At 48.7% G+C, this 12,453-nt stretch overlaps 2 pseudogenes across 2 annotated transcripts; both read right to left on the bottom strand.

Annotated features, from left to right (window-relative positions):
- Positions 1 to 1,032: 1,032 nt before the first annotated feature.
- LOC149851739 (immunoglobulin lambda constant 1 pseudogene) lies at positions 1,033 to 4,546 on the bottom strand (annotated as a pseudogene). The gene is made up of 2 exons (XR_016439558.1): positions 4,495 to 4,546; positions 1,033 to 1,621 (listed from the first exon to the last, which is right to left on the bottom strand). The product of XR_016439558.1 is annotated as an immunoglobulin lambda constant 1 pseudogene (transcript).
- A 4,569-nt stretch (positions 4,547 to 9,115) lies between these two features.
- LOC149851738 (immunoglobulin lambda constant 1 pseudogene) lies at positions 9,116 to 12,104 on the bottom strand (annotated as a pseudogene). Its single transcript, XR_016439557.1, has 2 exons — positions 11,999 to 12,104; positions 9,116 to 9,704 (listed from the first exon to the last, which is right to left on the bottom strand). The product of XR_016439557.1 is annotated as an immunoglobulin lambda constant 1 pseudogene (transcript).
- Positions 12,105 to 12,453: the final 349 nt, after the last annotated feature.

Genomic DNA, 12,453 nt, shown 5'->3' with positions numbered 1-12,453 from the left:
TGGGATGTTGTGGGGATGGATGGATTCCTGATGTTTGGAGACTGGAGAGACTACAATCTTATTGGGAAATGCCATTCTTATCTTTAATGTGTCCTTGAATGTATTCACCAGGCCTATGTAGAAAAGCTTAAATCCATTTCTTGCTTTATTTAGAAGATGGGTGCCCTGCTGAGAGAGTCGGCTGTGGGAGAAGGCTTGTGGACACAGACAAGTGGCCCACAGATCACCGGATGAGGTGCTCTGCTACAAATTCCTTGTACGTAATAAATGGAGAGTTAGTTGTTATTGGGAAGATGACAGGCAACCATCTGCATGCCAAGGAAAGCACGTGGCCACCTGGATTTAGATAAGGGGGCTGATTTCCATGTTTTTATTGTAGCTTGATGCTGGTGGGTATCACTGGATGCCAGCAAGAAGCAGTTCTCCGTGAAGTCGGTGGGTGATAGGCGTAAGAGGGCTGTTTGTGCTGATACGGCTCCGTTGACGGGGGGTCAGGCTGCACTGGAAGGGAGCATAGTCTCTCCTGTGCAGAGAACCGGCCAGAGCACCAAGACAGCACGTGAAAGGAGGGCTGCTTCACTCCTGTAAACGCAGGGTAACTGTGACCTCAGAATGGCCCCTGAGTAGTGTGTGCGCCAGCAGCTTAGCAGCTCAGACCAAGTATTTCCAAGAAGGTGCTTCCAGTCTAGGCAGTCGTTAGCAACTGTGGAACATCCTAGTCCTTGTCCCAAGTGCTGCAGTTGGGTGGGTCTATCAATTAGGCGAAACACAGGGAAGAGTTTTAGTCAGTAAACAGAGCTACGTCTCGCACCCGCAAAGTGAAGATCCCTCCCCCGTCCATTAGAAACAAAGGCATGTTGCTAAGAGACTCCTAAAACCTTCTCAGCCAACTCATAAGTGACACCAGAGGAAATGTGTCCAGTATTTGGCAGAAGACAAAGCTAACAATAGCTTATACTGTCCATCTTTAATTGCAAGGCCATGAAAAAGGCATGGAAAGGGGTGGGGAAATGTATACAGACACAGGGAGAGTTGAATGTTTCTGATTTATTAATATATCAAGGCTGCATGAGAGACTAAAACAGGAATGACATGTGCGGGGAATGCAGAGAGGTGAGGCTAGGGGGTGGATACATGGGAACAGTGACGGGGATTGGCTAAGGTCGCCACATGAAATAAGAAATACAGTTGCTGGAAATCAGCATTCAGGCGATAGTACAGAAGGGTCCCAACTCCTCAGGGATCCCAGCTCTCTACTGGCTGAGACGGGGACCGGCCGAGCCCTCTGGGGCTGCGGGTTAAGAGCACTCCGATCTCTTCAGGGTCTTGTCCGTGCTCTTCCCGTCGTGCGTCACCAGACAGGTGTAGCTCTCGTGGCTCTTCCACTCGGAGGCGCTCAGCTTCAGGTAGCTGCTGGCCATGTACTGGTTGTTGCTCTGTTTGGCCGGCTTGGTGGTCTCCACTCCACTGGCGATGGGGGCGCCATCAGCTTTCCAGGTGACCTGGACCGAGCCGGGGTAAAAGTTGTCCATCAGACACACCAGCGTGGCCTTGCTCTGGCTGCTGAGCTCTTCCGAGGATGGAGGGAAGAGGTGGACGGTAGGAGAGGCCTTTGGCTGTCCTGCAAGGGAACAAAGGGGTTCAGTGTTAGACAAAGTGCAATGCTAAGGAGGATTGAGAAACAGAACAAGTTAACAGATGGCACGAGAAAGTGCCTGAGCAAAGCTGGACGTATTTCCGATGCGTGTAGCGCATCCAGCGCCGATTATCACAGTTTGGTACCAAGACAAAGACAATCTTATCTGATGTCAGGTTATCGTGAGGAGGCTGCAGGTGCTCCTGGGTACTGCTCTGGACAGGGACCAAGTTGTGAGACCTGGGTTTTCCTCATCTCTCTGCCCCTGGGATATTTGCTCCTGCCTGTGCATTTTGTTTTACTGATTCTGTGCAATAGAGAGGGTGCAACTGGTCTCCTGTGACATTTGCGCTAAGGCCACTGAGGCGAAGTGCAGAATGGATTCAGGCATCGCTGTTACTGAGTATCATGGCTTCAGCACAAAGGCCTGGACGTCAGGGCAGTCAGGCGCTGTTTGCGCCTGTAGCCTGGGCCTCCTTTTTGACCTTGGCAAAAAGGTGAGCAGGATGAGATCTGTCTACAGATCATTTCACAGTTAACACTTTCCACATGGATGCATGCAAGAGGAACTGGCTTCTCTAACCACAACCTCAGTCTCTGCTCAGTGACTTCAGAGGAAAGCTTGCCCGAGTAAAAACTGGGGAGGACTGGCAGGATCAGGGAACATGTTCCCAGATTGAACCCTGCACCCTCAGCTCTCTCCTCTTTCCATGTCTCTCGCCCCTGTTCCCCTCCTTGACTCCTTTATTAAATCACTACATGCTTGATTCTGTATTTCCTGTGGCATTACTAATGCCTATCACCCTCAGAGAGCTGGAGGCTGTGAGAAGTCCAGTGTTACCCTTAAGGGAAAAAAAAAATCCCAGTAAATCGACTCAAAATTTAGTTCATTGCCCGCGTGCGCTGAACTCCCAGTGAGAGGCACTCACAAACCAAAGGGCAGCGGGAGCGCGTTCTGCCTGCATCTCGGTTCAGAACCTGCAAAGAATCTTTAACCCGTCTGAATTAGACAATATTAGGGCCGTTAATTCTGGAAAATGACTTAAAGCCCACTTTGAACTTTCGGAGTTTCAAGAACGCACTCGGGGCCCTGAAGCAAAGTCAGCGGTATCACAGAGATGTGGGGAACCTGTTTTCTAAACAGAATATTACATTCACTGTAATTGTGGGGAATGGAGGGGATAGGAGGGGACATAGGTTTCTCGACATTTATAAGATTTGTGGGGGGGGGGGGAATCAAAAAAAAAGATCAGTGTTTCTGTAGAAATGTAATAGTAAGCTTTATGAACCTTCCTCTGAAAAATCACTACCAAGGATAAATTTCCTATTTTATGCGGCGGGTAATATTTTACTGAAGCACTAGCATTGTTAAATAACTTCTCCGAGACTTTTTGCTAACCGTTAACTCTAGCAACTACGACCCGGCAAAGGAATCAACTTCTACAACGCCCTGCTTCTTATTTCTGTGCGCTGAATAGTTCATCTCCCACCCCTTCCCCATGCTCTGAGCTTCTCAGACCCTCAGCGGAGTCATTCAGCATGTACAGACTGGCTGCCCAGGACCCTCTGCCTGGGACCCCACACTTAAGCAGCACCATTACTGCAGCCTCTGCCCAACTGAGTCTTTCAGCAGATTTCCCCAACGCTACTCCTGACCAACACGCTCCGTTTCTCCAAGGTGCGGGGAATTCCTCAGCACTCTCAAAAGATCAGGTCTGGGCTGTACTGCAGAGCTGAACTCCCTGGCATCTAGTCCTTCAGTGTGCCCTGGGATGGATTCATGTCAGGAGGACGCCGCCATTCAGGACAGTTACAGTGTCAAGAGGAAGTCTAAATCCGAGTCACCCTACTGTCATCAGGAGACCTACATGGATTAAGCCCCTGAAGGATAGACCCCATATTTTCTAAAGGAAATCAAATCTCATGAGCAGGTATAAACAGGCCATATTGCAAAACAGTTTTTTCCAATGAAAAGAAATGAAAGGGAAATTTGGTATTTAGCCGAGAGGATATTTGCACTGAGAAAGTTTGCTTTTCTTGATATTTTTTGGTCCACATATCTATCTACTGCCCCCGCAAAATAAATAGACAACAACACATACGTGATTTCCACCCCTACCCCCTTTTTGCTCCCTAAAATTGTCAGGATACGTTTTTATCAGTTGAGAATATGGATTTTTGTTTCTAGGGAAAAAAGTCAGCATTTAGTGTAGAAAAGTTTCTGCTGAACATTGAGAGTACAAGGTTGCTTTTGCTTCCCTCAAAACTTTCAACAGGAAGAAAGGTGCATTTGCTGAGAAACTCTAATTTAAGAGCCTTCCTTCAAATGACCCATGAGAAATTTCACATAAAGTGACTATGGCTTGATTACGCTTGTTGTTGAATTAGATCGGCAGGGATTATGCCCCCATCTAATAGGAGGCTTGGATGAGGTTTCAGGGATGACGGAGCCCTGTCTCTTTACAGCAACTGAGAAAGTGGCTCTCGAGTTCTCTCAGGCACTAAGCAAAGCCTGGTGCCACTGGGAAACGTGTACTACTTGACAAGAACATGTAGGGGAAAATATTCAGGGTCTCATTCTAGGTCCTTAAAATTGAGTCCTGGTGACTGAATCAGGATTCATTTCATGGACAAATTCCAGAAATTGTGTGTGAACAGAAAATCCAGCATGCCCTATGAACATCCTGCTCTCAATTCCCAAGGGTCAAACATTTTTTACAGTCTAGTCTTAAGATTTGCACATGAAGGCAGAGGAGAGGCAAGGCCAGAGAGAAGAGAGAGAAACACAGAAAAATATCATAAACAGCTCTCAATAAAGCGGTAGAGGAGGAATGGCTGAGAGTAATTCAGGGACTTACCGAGGACGGTCAGCTGGGTTCCTCCTCCGAACGCAAACCCACAGTGACACATGGCTGTACAAAAACCAGTCCTGGCTGGATAGCAGCAAGGGGGCACTGCCACTAAACACTGCCACTGCCACTGCATGCATGGGTCGAAACCTGGATCAGGGTAGTTTCTGGTGTCTCCTGCCAGGGTGATGTCCGATCCTTGTGGAGAAGCTCAAAGTAAAAGAGGCAGACTAATGATCCACTTGGGAGCGAAACAAGGGATTGTTCCTTGGGAGAAGACATCCAGGGCTTGCTGGTGGCCTTAGCACACATCCAGTGTAAGAAAGTAGATGCTGGTCCCACACTGAAGGCGCTAGACTGAGACCCGAGTTAATTTTTGTGTCTTCCACAGATTTCCTTGGTGAGCATGTGCTAGTGGTATAAATTCACTTTGCCTCTGCTCCATGATTGTACCACAGCGACAATAGCCACCTACCTCCACCTGCATGAGCTACTCCCACGCTCCAGGAGTAGAGGTCATTGATGAATACAGCAGGACACAGCAGCCCTGCAGCTGTTCCCACATGGAGACCTGCCACCATTGTGCCCCCAGCACACACAGAGCCTGTGGGGCTCCCTGCCATGCCAGGTGCCTACATATGCTTGTAGGGCTGGAGTCACAGACATATTGCACTGTGTAGCCAAGCCAGGCTGCCTGTACGGTCCTTTACTGCCTGTGTCTCAGTTAGGCCTCTGCTGGGAGAGGTAGGTGACAGTCGTCTCTGGCGGGCTGAGTCTCTCCCCATTGACAGCACCACCACAATAGACCCAACTCAACCCAGCGTAAGTCTAGTGGATGTAGCCAGAGTAGGAGGAGGCCCAGTGGCTGTCAATATAGAAACATTCAAGACTGCATTTAATGTAGATGCAAAATCAACCTTACTAACCATCACAGCTCATGCCGTTGGAAATATTGGCCTTATTAAAGACATGTCATGTAAACAGAATCTCGCAAACCCACCAAAGATGTCAAAGACAAAGAGCCAGGTCTAGCTTGCCAGAAGCAGGATGTGAAAAGCGTTTCATCATACTAATGTGTTTCCCTAGCTGCCTGGAGAAAATGTACCATTCGCGGTGCCCATGTCATTGAAAAGCTTAGGCCTCCCCTCATTCACTGGCCTGTCTTACCTGAACTGCAGTGTCAGCAAGTCCAGGAGAACAAAGTGGTGCCGCAAAGTCACCAGGAAGAGACCGCCTGTCAGGAGGTGCGTTGTGACGTCTTGTGTTGCCCTTAGGGTGAACTGTGCGGCAGAGAAGGGAAGTCTCCAGGGTGGAGATCTCAGTGGATCCGAGTCGGAGCGCTCAGCGGAAAAGTTAGTTGGTGCCCAAGGTCCACGTACTCCACCAGCCATGCTCCATCTGGGCGCTGGCACTGGATCGGATGCCGGGGAGGCTGGCAAGTCACTCTGGAAGCCAAGAGCCCATCGGGATGGTCAGGACTGTTGGTGCTCGATTATCGTCCTGGTGGCCCGTATCAGAATACGCTGCAGACCCTGTAGGTGCCAAAGAAATGCAGCGGTGATATTAATATGCAGCATGCCTGTTCAGTCAGCATCCCGTATGCAGGAGATGGGAACATCTTCCTCCAGGTGGTCTGCCAGCAGCATTTAGGAGTTAGCCTGCTGCCATCCCGGAGAACCACTGAATATGCATTTCCCGCTGCCTTTCAGTGCTGGCTCTTGAGCTGTCTCTGAGTGGAGCTGACATGACATGCCCACAACTCCTGTGCTCTCCCCACCTTCTCTTTCAGCTTAGCAGAGCATCTCTGCTGCCTGGAGCCCAGCGAGGCCTGGACATGCAAGAAACCAGCCAGCAAAGCCATCCCCGGTAAACAGGCAGGATGTGAACTTGGCCCAGCTCAGCTGTTTCTTTATGAATTAAGCCTGATCACTGGACCATCTCCCCACTATAAACAGGCACTTTGCTTAAGAGCCACTGGCCTGCTCTGTCCCAGCATTTTAATTGTAAGAGGTTAATGTATTTATTGGTGGGCAACAGCTGAAGCCCAAGATCAGGTGTTGTTGATGGGGCTGGACTGTGTCCTGATTGCTGTCACAGGCAAAGTGCCCGCAAGTTCAGGGGTGCACGGGCAGCTCCTGATTGAGTTACCTGTGGAGAGCAGGCCAGGCCTGGATGCTCCCTGCCCCGAGCACTGACAAACCATCCCCTGGGCCCAGTCAGCAGGAACTTGGGACTTTGTCATCCTCAGCACTGGGTTAGGGGGTAGGAGGCTGAACTGAGTACGAGGGCTCAGATCGAAATACCCAGCTCTTTCACAGGCATCACTTAGACTTTTATTACCTGTCTTTGGGGCTCGAGGGTAGCACTTTTCCATTAGCAGGGGCAGAGGTCTTTGCCAGCTCCCAGCTGAGTGAAAAATATGAAGCAGCAGGGAGAAATTTACCTCGTGCTCATGCAGCCTTCCAGTCTCACTGGGCATAACTGATGGCGCACAGACACTCTGCAAGTCTAATGGACAGGGTGAACGTTACCTGTTGCTGAGCAGTGCTTTACACTGGCTGCAGGCGCTCACCACCTTGGGCAGGTGCCTCACAACTGCACGCTGACAAGCAGAGCCTGTCCATTTGCTCAGGGCAGAGGTGTAACCATCACAGCTACTGCCCATGGCATCAGGGGCAGTGGCCGGTGCCAGGCCCGCTGCATCCGGTTCCCTGGTCACTGACTCCTTCTTATAACACTGACTCAGAGAACAGTAAGTCTCCTCAGTATTTAACCTGATCCAAGATAGGCAAAAAGCTACGTACTTTGCCCAACAGGGTCTTTGCCTCATTCCTCAGTGTGCATTACTTATGGACAATGTGCACACCTGTCCCAGTAAAAGAAGGCCAGGGCATTTTAAAAGTGTATTGCGCAGGATCCATTGCCTTGCGCTTATGCTGCCTCTGCACGGAATTAAATTCACCCACATGCTCAGGAGACTTCTGAGCAGTACGGGGGCTGTCATTTGGTCATCCCGTGGTAACATCAGGGGCCAAGCCAATAGCTATTAGGAGCAAAGAATAAAAATGTAGAGGGTAATGTTTTTGAAAACAGTTAGGGATGTCCAAAGTCCTTTGAAAAAATCAGTGGAATCCAAGCAGCTACTGCTCTCATGGTCCTTGCAAATCCCATCCCACATTAAGAATAAAAAATAATAGACATGATTCACCATCTATATGTTCGTGCTGTGCAAGGCAATAGCATGGGCTCATCAGTACAATCGCGGGGCAGTCAGAGTGAAATGCCAGCTGAGGAGGAGCAAACAAGGCTGTTTATATGGGATGGGGAGGTCTACGGGCAAACCTCAGAACATGGCAACACTGGGAAATATTTGGATTCAGAGAAACTAGCGCCTTGAACCTGCAAGCTGACCTGGGTAGGCCGAACCCTAAACCTGCAATCTGAGTGGATCAGCTGGCTCCCAGAATCTGTGTATGTGGGGTGGTGTAGACCTGAGTGGGGCTTCTGGTGGGTGGCAGGGTCTGGGCACACAGATGACCCTGTAGGATGTAGGTAACCCAGTGGAAGGACCTGGGGGTGAGAAGCAACTTTTTCTGGGTGGGATGTTGTGGGGATGGATGGATTCCTGATGTTTGGAGACTGGAGAGACTACAGTCTTATTGGGAAATGCCATTCTTATCTTTAATGTGTCCTTGAATGTATTCACCAGGCCTATGTAGAAAAGCTTAAATCCATTTCTTGCTTTATTTAGAAGATGGGTGCCCTGCTGAGAGAGTCGGCTGTGGGAGAAGGCTTGTGGACACAGACAAGTGGCCCACAGATCACCGGATGAGGTGCTCTGCTACAAATTCCTTGTACGTAATAAATGGAGAGTTAGTTGTTATTGGGAAGATGACAGGCAACCATCTGCATGCCAAGGAAAGCACGTGGCCACCTGGATTTAGATAAGGGGGCTGATTTCCATGTTTTTATTGTAGCTTGATGCTGGTGGGTATCACTGGATGCCAGCAAGAAGCAGTTCTCCGTGAAGTCGGTGGGTGATAGGCGTAAGAGGGCTGTTTGTGCTGATACGGCTCCGTTGACGGGGGGTCAGGCTGCACTGGAAGGGAGCATAGTCTCTCCTGTGCAGAGAACCGGCCAGAGCACCAAGACAGCACGTGAAAGGAGGGCTGCTTCACTCCTGTAAACGCAGGGTAACTGTGACCTCAGAATGGCCCCTGAGTAGTGTGTGCGCCAGCAGCTTAGCAGCTCAGACCAAGTATTTCCAAGAAGGTGCTTCCAGTCTAGGCAGTCGTTAGCAACTGTGGAACATCCTAGTCCTTGTCCCAAGTGCTGCAGTTGGGTGGGTCTATCAATTAGGCGAAACACAGGGAAGAGTTTTAGTCAGTAAACAGAGCTACGTCTCGCACCCGCAAAGTGAAGATCCCTCCCCCGTCCATTAGAAACAAAGGCATGTTGCTAAGAGACTCCTAAAACCTTCTCAACCAACTCATAAGTGACACCAGAGGAAATGTGTCCAGTATTTGGCAGAAGACAAAGCTAACAATAGCTTATACTGTCCATCTTTAATTGCAAGGCCATGAAAAAGGCATGGAAAGGGGTGGGGAAATGTATACAGACACAGGGAGAGTTGAATGTTTCTGATTTATTAATATATCAAGGCTGCATGAGAGACTAAAACAGGAATGACATGTGCGGGGAATGCAGAGAGGTGAGGCTAGGGGGTGGATACATGGGAACAGTGACGGGGATTGGCTAAGGTCGCCACATGAAATAAGAAATACAGTTGCTGGAAATCAGCATTCAGGCGATAGTACAGAAGGGTCCCAACTCCTCAGGGATCCCAGCTCTCTACTGGCTGAGACGGGGACCGGCCGAGCCCTCTGGGGCTGCGGGTTAAGAGCACTCCGATCTCTTCAGGGTCTTGTCCGTGCTCTTCCCGTCGTGCGTCACCAGACAGGTGTAGCTCTCGTGGCTCTTCCACTCGGAGGCGCTCAGCTTCAGGTAGCTGCTGGCCATGTACTGGTTGTTGCTCTGTTTGGCCGGCTTGGTGGTCTCCACTCCACTGGTGATGGGGGCGCCATCAGCTTTCCAGGTGACCTGGACCGAGCCGGGGTAAAAGTTGTCCATCAGACACACCAGCGTGGCCTTGCTCTGGCTGCTGAGCTCTTCCGAGGATGGAGGGAAGAGGTGGACGGTAGGAGAGGCCTTTGGCTGTCCTGCAAGGGAACAAAGGGGTTCAGTGTTATGTCAGAAATTAGGCCATTCTCTATACAGACTGAACTCACCGCAAGAGCCATCCACAGACACCAAAGGGTGGCAGCAACTCCTTCTGCCCATTTAGCAGCAGAAAAGCAGCTTTAGCATTTCTTTCTTGAATAACCTCTGGGTGATTAGTGGTACAAAACTTTTTGGGCCCTGAGCTACATAAGGCAGTGTAGCGAAGCATCTGAGAAGACCCACTGAATCAGAGTTAGTCTATGAGGCGCATCTCTTGCTTTTTCTGAATGACTTCAGACTAACATGGCTAACTACAGGTCGTGAACCAGAGGTAACGCTCTGTTTCTACATGGAAAAGAGACTTCTAAAATACAATTGCAATAAAACAGCAGCAGCAAGGCAGCATTTAAGGACAGGTCTGGGGAATCACACCACGAATAAGGTTTTGAGGACAGGACTGTAAAATTGTAGAGCATGATAATAGCGTGCAACCTTTTAATCATCCTATAGAATTTTACAGCAGGAATAAAAAATCCATGAATTCTGATGACAGTTGAAAAAACTACAATGCTGTTTGACTACTGCCATCTCCTAGAGCACTCTGTGCAGGTCTCAGCCAGCTGCGGGAGAACCTCCCTCCACAGCCCTGCTCTGTGTCCTGCTGCGGAGCAGCCTTGTCCCTCAGCTTCTGGCTGAAGTACTTTCAGAGGCTGTAAAGAGCAGACTCACTGATGGAGCCATATCCTACAAAGGGCTGTCTAGGGTCAGGGTCTAGGTCAAGGGGGAAGAAAGGACCCAGCAAAAGCCCAAAGGGATGGCTGATTTCATAGCGGTAACAAAACGTAGCCTCCCGGGCTCTGTGAGATAAATTAATTGTAGGGAGGCAAGATAGAAAAGAAAAAAACCCTACAGAATTAAGAACTATTGCACAAAAGTTGGAGTGCTTTAAGTCCTACAGACACTGCCATAGACCAGAGCCACCGGAAAGCTGTTGGAACCAACATGGCCAACACTGACCTCAGGCTGACTAGGGTCCCTTTGGGTCTCACTTCACTTTAACCAGAATTGTCTGGTTCAAACTAGTGGTCAAGCCAGCATTTCACTCTCTGTCCTCGGAGCCTGCTGACCCATAATACACACTAGTCATCCAGCCTTTCCAGACCTGCTGGCCAGGCTATCCTCACTGCCTCCAGGCTTGAGGGGTGCAGTCAGTGCCACTCCTGTAAGTCTGGCTCACTCCTCAGGCTGCCTCAAACCCACCCCTAATGAACCCAGACCCTCAACTTTCCATTTCAAGTTTCCCAAGAGCCTCAGGCAGCTCCAAGGAAGCAATACTTACCACAAACGGAGTATTTTCCATTCCAATAGGAAATAGAGTTATCAATTCAAAAGTACCTGTTCTTTTGAAAAATGTCTTGGCTTTTTTTTTTGGATAACCAAGAAGTCCAAACCCTGACTAATTTTCAGCTAAAACTTAGAAAGTTCTCTTGGCAATTTTCAATTAAAACTGAGTTTCAGTTTTGGCTAAAACTTTGTCATTTTTAGGGTTTTTTGAAATAGATTTTTCTCCCTACCTCTGAACTTCACAGGAATTTTTTATTGAAAGTTTAAATGAAAAGGTCTCTCCCTCTCTCTCTCTCCCTGCCCCCCCCCCATATTTTTTTGTCAAAACGGGTATAGTTTAAAACCTTACTTAGTGGTCAGCTGTAATTCAAAAGCATTTTTCCTTCAACGTACTCCCGATCAGTGGTGAGGCACATTTTAAATAACCCAGGCAGAATAAAGGCCAATTGGCAGCTAGTTCTGAAGGTTTTTACACTCCTTCTGTAAAACGCTATTGCCTGGAGTTCCACTGAAATCAATGTACTTGGGTCCATGTATGGTGGCTCACAACCCAGGCCGTGATTTCTTTTGCATAGTGTTTAAAAGGCACTGAGAATGGAGAGATTCTACCTTTGAACAAAAGGGACTAAAAAAAAAAAAAGGAAGAAGGGGCGACCATCGAGGCTTTAAAGACTGGGACCCTAATGGCAGAACTGAGGTTGGTATCATTGGCAGTTACAAAAACCTGCTTTTTGGAAAAAATAAAGTCAAATCTATCATGGCACACACAAACCCTGCTCTGACCACCCACAGAAGCTAAACATTGTCCACAATCCAGTCTTAAAGTTGGCAAAAGGAGTGAGAGGAGACATGAGCCAGGAAGGAAGACAGAGAAAAACAGGAAAAACATCATGAAAATCTCCCATTAATGGCACGGAGAAGAATGTTCATGAGTAAATCAGGGACTTACCGAGGACGGTCAGCTGGGTTCCTCCTCCGAACACCCACCACAGTGACACATGGCTGTACAAAAACCAGTCACAGCTCGATGGCAGGAGATGGCACTGCCACTCCATAGGGCAAGAGACACAACCGTGTGGGACAGCCTTCTGGTATCTTCCATGAGAAGAATGATTTATCTTTTGCAGTACAGATCATAGAATAGGTTCAATGAAGATTTACTGCGAAGTGAAACGATGAAGCACTCCTTGGAAGACGTGCCTAGGACCCAATGATGGATGCAGCAGAGGCGCGGTGACAGAAGATGGCCTTTTAATTCCAGAAGAATTAGCCAGTGTGTAAAGGCTGCCACTGCTGAATACACTCATTTGTACAGTTGATGTAGACCAGTTGTTAACAGTATGATGTAAAACAGTATTTTAACATCTCTCAAGGCCATGATTTTGGGAAAGTTAGGCCTTGTGA

The sequence above is a fragment of the Crocodylus siamensis genome, unplaced genomic scaffold (genome assembly GCF_052110815.1).
Source record: "Crocodylus siamensis isolate JL-2025a unplaced genomic scaffold, ASM5211081v1 HiC_scaffold_299, whole genome shotgun sequence".
NCBI lineage: Eukaryota > Metazoa > Chordata > Crocodylia > Crocodylidae > Crocodylus > Crocodylus siamensis.
The sequence above is the reverse complement of the archived record's forward strand: the minus strand, read 5'-3'. Positions and strand labels throughout refer to the sequence as shown.